Consider the following 6700-nt stretch of genomic DNA (forward strand, 5'->3'; position numbering starts at 1 on the left):
TTCGGCTAGAAGACCCTGAAGTTGGCTTCAAGTCCCTAAAAGATGAAGAAAGCAATAACTACGCCCATGGCAAATACCATTGACACCACAGAAATGCGGAAACCTCACACCGTTTGTGTTGACGGGAATTTCACGATTTCTCTGAACCAAAGGAGAAACTCCATACGACAAAGGAACCGCCTACAAGATTCCACCACAGAGTTGTGAGGTCCGGAGACACATCTAGAGTACCTCAAGAACGACTATCATCCACACCTTCATGTAAGCCTTGTTTCGAGAAAAGAGCTAAACAGGCCTTCAACCACAACCACCAAGAACCATGCTCAACCTATTTGTGTAAATCCGCCAAAAGAAACTACCTCACAAACATGGATTATGAACGCATCGACATCCTAGAAAGGAAACAAGATTCATGACGACTGTCTTCGGATGAGGTGGGTCGATTTGATTTGGGGCCATGTGCCCCGATTTGCTTATTTGGTCGCATCCTGAGGAGGTTGGCTGCGAAGCCGACCTATTTCGTGGGTAAGCTTTTGTGGCACAATCTTCAAACCCGTGGGCATGGCCATGTTAATCAAAAGAGTTGGTGTCGCCTTGACACTGGCACCTGGAGTTCGCAATCTAGTATACATTTGACCTTTCTCAGATGGGCAATGCAAATCCATGGGTGTGTCTATTGGCTTTTTCACGACCAAACCGTTTGTTGGTGGACTGGCTGAGAATGCATGCATGGGGATCAAAAATTGTTTGTCAAGGATAGGAAGTATGGTGATTCCAGCTTGGCAAGTGGGGAGCGACGACACATGAAGGATGGCAACTTGGTGGTGCTTTTTGAATACTTGTTCCTAACCCCCTAGGTCTAACCTTAGCTGGTTGTACCTCACAGTGGTGGAATTATTTTTGCATCCTTACTGAATACATTGATTGGGTTTCAAAGAAGCTGCTCTTCAACGTGCAAACTCTTGTAGTTGGTTATATCAAAGCAATTGCAGCATGTGTGCGTGTAGCTCTCTTTGTTGGGGGATTGATTGCCTTTTGGAGGGCCTATTTTCACAATCCAAATGTTTATTTTTAGTGGTTGATGAAGCTAGGGAATTTGTTGCGTGCTATTGCTCGATGCGGCATGATATTTAGAGTGATGTCTTTCTTTCATGTAATAATTATAAGCCGTGAATATATTATGGAGGCCATGAGTGATCATAATTGTATTATTTATTGTCTAAGATAAAAAAAGCTTCCGTTGTTGAAGAAGTCTCTTTGTGCTTTTGCCTACTGTTGGAGGGAATCTCAGTGTATCGATAGGAGTCCAGGGTACATTTGGTTGCAGCCCAATACCAGAGGCCGGAATGAGTTGTGGGACACATCATCCCGGGACCACCTATGGATGTCCGAAATCACTAGTTAGAGGGTACTCCTTGCAAAGGTCACCCCCACTTCCTATCATGGAGACAAGTGGCACACTGCATGTGCAACACTTGTCACAACCTAGGAGTTTTATGCATTTTTTCATAGATTCATTTTTCAAACTGTTTTATCTCTTGAGCCGTACGTTCAAATCACCACATTATCTTAGATCAGTAATATGGTTGCATGTATCGCCCGGATGCGAGGCCGAGGGGTATATCCTCCTTTTCAAAAAAAAAAACTTAGATCAATAAAGCTTCCTTTGTCAATAAATAAATAAAATTACCTTCCTCACTTAAATGGCAGTAGCTAACTCAAGTTTTATGTCGAAACAATCTGCATGCAATATCATGGACGCAGCTGCAGTTCCTTCTTGGGCTAGACCGGGTATTGATAGAGTGAAGCTAAATACAGATGGTTTGGTCTTAGGTGATGTTGGAGGAGCATGTATGATATTGAGAGACCATGAGGGGTCCATAATTTTCAGTTCGTGCAGACACATACACGCATGCAATGATGTTTTGGAGTTGAACTTCTTTCTCTAAAGGAGGGAATTTCGTTGGCACTACAATGGAGTAATCTACCAATCTCTACTATTAAAGAAGGATCTGCAGTCGTCGTCGTGATGGTTCGACCACCCTTGCCCCCGCGCGATCGCTACTTCTTCAGAAAAAATTTAATCATCTATACTACTTATAAAAGAGCAAACATTATCTTCTCTAAGTGCACCCCACAAACGTACACGGATACATTCCACCGCATGATTAGTCCCACTAAACTCAATTTAACGGCTAGCCTTAACCGAATCTGTTCTCTGTGTGCACTTAGCAATTTACATTGACTGACCGTACTCCATCGCGGAGGAAAATATGAAAGTCCATGCCTGGTCAATTAGGAAACTATAATCACGGACACATCCTATTAAGAAACTAATCACGGGCACATCTAATTATTAGGAAACTAATCACAAACCCATCCTATTATTAGGAAAAAAAATCACGCGCGCATCCTATTATTAGGAAAATAATTACGAGCCATCCTATTAGGAAATTAATCACGGACGCATCTAATTATTGGGAAACTAATCATGGCTGCATCCTATTAGATAACTAATCACAAACGCATCTAATTATTAGGAAACTAATCGCGAGTGCATCCTATCGTCTCCTATCAGGGAATCGTGACCGCGAGTCGCGAGCCGTCACCAGCCCACCACCCACGCGAGCCACAATGGGAGACACGCGAGGAGGAGCTGCGGCTTCCTCCGAACACACTTCTACTGACTGCAACGACTTCGTCCACATGCTGGGCATGCTCTCCGGGAACCACCGACATCCGCGTCGACTTCGGCTTCATCCACAACACTCACGCTGACAACCACCCACCGCCGAGGTCCTTCAAGTGGGAGCAACGCTGAGTATCTTGGACCAGTATTAGCGGGCCAAAAAAATCTGCCCCCACAACCATGCATGTAGATTCGCCTGGTCGCCAACCATTATCGTCCCCAGGGCGGTGCAGGTCTCGGCCACTGTGAAGCAGGTGAAGCTAATCACGGCCCCATCTCACTCGCCCGAAGCCACCGCCGACTCCCTCAGCTCTGACGCGTGTTGCTCCGTTGGACATGCTTGTCCGGTACTCGCGCGTGGACGACGTCGTCCAAAGCTAATCCCGGTGCGTGGAGGCCGTCGCCTCAAAGCTGGACGACTGACTCACCTGCGTCGACAATGCCGCCCAGCTGGTGAGAGGACACGGTCGCCACGGCCGCTTGCACGCCTAAACGGCGGAGACTCTCGCCTTCATGCGAACGCACCACACACACGCATTAATCAAGTAAGTATCGAGTGTTGTTTTTTTACTGTCATCGCTACCTCGTCGGTGGTGACACATCTAGAAGTACATGAACTAGAGGTGAGGCAATGAGAAACAGAGGAGCGTTGAAGCACACACAGAGACGTTCGCCTTCTTTCTTTATTTATTTTTTCACTGATTTTCACGTACCTGCAACAGACATCCTTGTTTTTTTAAGTACTGACTACCGGTTATTACATGGCCAACTCACGACTACATAGTGAACTCACATACAAATTCGCTGAACCAAGACCTTACTTGCAGTCATAAAATTACGTTTCACTGAAAAAACCCAGAAGTTTGCATAAGTTTTAATGAAAAGAAATAAAGTTCGCATAAGTTTTGCTAAAAAAACCCTGAAGTTTGCATAAGTGTATTTGTTTGTCCAGCAGATACATGGCAATTGTAATTTTACATGAGCATTTTCATACAATCCTTATCTACAGTTGAGCTAACATGTTTTCCTGATAGAAAACTTGGACTACATACAAGAGAAGCAAAAACTGCATGTTGATTATGATGATGATGAATGTAGGATATTTTGTGGTCATGGTAAATTTCATATCATTTAGTACATAAACAATATTCACAATTTTATTTTATTACCATCGATTGTGTTGAGTTTCTTTCATATATATGTATTGACCCTCTTCTTTAAATTAGATGTGACAGATGCGGAATGAACTCATACCACATGATCGCATACGAGCAATTCAAGAGGAATTGGCGGGATTTTTTCTTGACCATGTCATACATAAAGACGAAGAATGCCATGTGGAAGTTGAAATTAATTTTACATGTTAGGGATTATAAGAGATGTTATATTGTATATATGTAGTAGTGTCGGATAGATATATACAAAAACTTGTTGTTCGATTAATCTCGGAGAAAGAGAGGTCACTTCTCTCTGTATATGTTCATGACGATCTTGTGTAATTCTTGACTGGAATTTGTTGGCACTGAAACGGTTCCTTAGCTTGTCCTAAGTGACATTTTCATGTGTGACTATACTTGCATAAATGTGTGCATATGAAGAATCATGATGAATCTTCTAAATAATTTTGAATTTTATACATTGAGAAAAGTGGGTGATCTTTTAATACAGGAGACATGTTGATTAAGAAGAAACGATATTTCAAATTATTTGTACGAGTTGGAAATAAGAGATCGTGTACTTTATAGGGAAATTTTAAATTTATGAATAAATTGTCTTGTATTAAGTTTAGTATAATATGTTAATCCGAATAAATACATATTGTGTATGCACACTTATTAGTTCAAATAGACGCGTGTTGCACGTGCACACTTACTAGTTCTAAACAAACCAGCCGGTGCGATCGCTACTTCGCAATAGGAATAATCCATCGTATACAAATCCAGTAAAACAACTGCCCACTAACACACGTCGCACCCCTCAACTCCCGTCTATTGCGTGGAAACTGAAAAGTCACGGCCGCTCCGCCCACGAACCGACGCACCACCGCTCCTACCCAGAGCTCCCAATCCGCTGTCGTGTGCCACGCATGGCTAACGACGACTGCAGGTGGCGAACACCAGGAACGACGAGGTGCTGGTGGTGCCAGCGCACTTCCGGTGCCCGATCTCGCTCAAGCTGATGAAGGACTGGTATGGGGGCGTGGCACGTGCACCATCACCGGCGGCCCCGTGCGGCTCACCGACCTCGTCCCCAACAGCGCCACACGCTGCATGATCCAGGACCCTGGTGCGTTGCCAACCAAGCCGAGCGGGTGCCCGTCACCGAGGCCGCCACCGCCGGCGGAGGTGCTCGCCTCCAGGCGCGGGAATGCGGCCGCCTGCGGGCAGGTAGCTGCCATGGCCAGGCCATCGGGAAGGAGAGCGACCGCAACCGCCGGTGCCTCGCGGCTGCCCGTGCTGCCCGCCAGCTCGCCTCGGCTTTCCAGGGCTTCGCTGGTGAGCCCGTGGAGGGCACCAGCGGCACAGTATTGGGCACGCTGGGGAAGATCTTGGCGGCCCTTACCATGTTCTTCCCTCTCGATGACGTGGCCCGGCACTGCATTGCCTCCCCGGAGTCTCTCAACACCCTCGTCTCGGTGCTCTCCCACGGAGACCTCGGCGCGCGGGCCAGCGCCGCCATCGTCCTCCTCGAGCTCGCCTCGTCCGCCGATTGGCACACCGTCGGCATCATCTCCAGGACGCCCGGCGTATGCAGTGCGCTCGTTGGCCTCGCCAGGAACTCCGTGTCCCCGCAGACCACCAAGGTTGCGCTCGTCACGGCCTACTATCTCGTCTTCGGCAGCGACCGAACGGCCGCCCGCTTCGCCGAGCTAGGGGAAGTGCTCGTCGTTGTGGAGCACCTCATGGACGCTGACAAGGGGACGAGCGGGAAGGCACTGGCCGTGCTCGACGGCGTCCTGTGTACCGACATCGGCCTCGAGTCCGCGCGTGCGCACGCGCTGGTCGTGCTGGTTCTGGAGATGTTCCACGTGTCCGACATGGCCACGGAGTTCGCCGTCTCCGCACTCTAACGCCTCTGCCATGCCGTGGACACGGGCGCCAGCGTGTGCTGCGACGAGGTGCTGCGTGTGGGCGCCTTAGCGGCTCCAGGTGGGCTGAGGCATCGAGCTGCTCAACCTGCTCAATGGTTTCAGGGGCAGCGTAGAGTGCATCGAGACGGTGGACTTCATGGGGCTCAAGAGGCCATTTTGATCGGTGTAGAACTGTAGATGCTGAATTTTTAGCGTATGCTTTCACCCTTGTTTAGATTGTTTTGGGAGCTAGATCAGGGGCCCCATTTGATAGCTTTGCATTTTCTAAGTATTTTGAGAATACTATAGTTTTTCTAAATACTATGGTTTAATTACTTTGAGCTGTTTGGCCTCCAAAAAAAGGTGGTATTTATACTACCGTATTTCTCAAAACGCAATATTTTCTCTGTCAAATAAAAAGAACCCTGGACCTCTTTTTCTAAAACAGAGCAGGCGAAGAAAACGAGCATGTTGCTTCTTCCTCGACTCCTCCTTCACTCCCAAGCCGCCGCTGCTCTCTAATCGTTGAAAATCATCTACCTCGGTTGCCGTGGACAACAAAGAGACGACATTGGAAAAAAAAGCGAGTACGCTCGGCTATCATCTGTTCCCTTCTCTTCTCAAGGAGACCCGTGGCATGAAGCCAGCAGACCTTGCTTGCCGAGGAAGACAACCCCTGCCATCTGATGAAGATTGCAATCACCACCGCTCCTACTTCTCTTTGTGCGACTGCTACGGTGTCGGCCGACCGACAGCAGGTCGAGTCACGTCGCCGTAACTGAGAGGAAGGAGTTGGTGACCACCGCAATGCACGGTGTTTCTCATCTTTCGTAAGCTGCAGGCCGAGCTTTGGGAGTGGTCCTTGATAGTTTGGCAGTGGATTTTGTGCATGTGGGTGGCCTTTTTGCATGGGCGTCGGGTCTGCAACGGCTGGGTAAGCT

At 47.7% G+C, this 6700-nt stretch overlaps 1 pseudogene; it reads left to right on the forward strand.

The window, feature by feature from the left end:
• Positions 1 to 1703: 1703 nt before the first annotated feature.
• LOC123039649 (U-box domain-containing protein 21-like) lies at positions 1704 to 6013 on the forward strand (annotated as a pseudogene).
• Positions 6014 to 6700: the final 687 nt, after the last annotated feature.

This window comes from Triticum aestivum, chromosome 2B, assembly GCF_018294505.1.
Source record: "Triticum aestivum cultivar Chinese Spring chromosome 2B, IWGSC CS RefSeq v2.1, whole genome shotgun sequence".
Taxonomy (NCBI): domain Eukaryota; kingdom Viridiplantae; phylum Streptophyta; class Magnoliopsida; order Poales; family Poaceae; genus Triticum; species Triticum aestivum.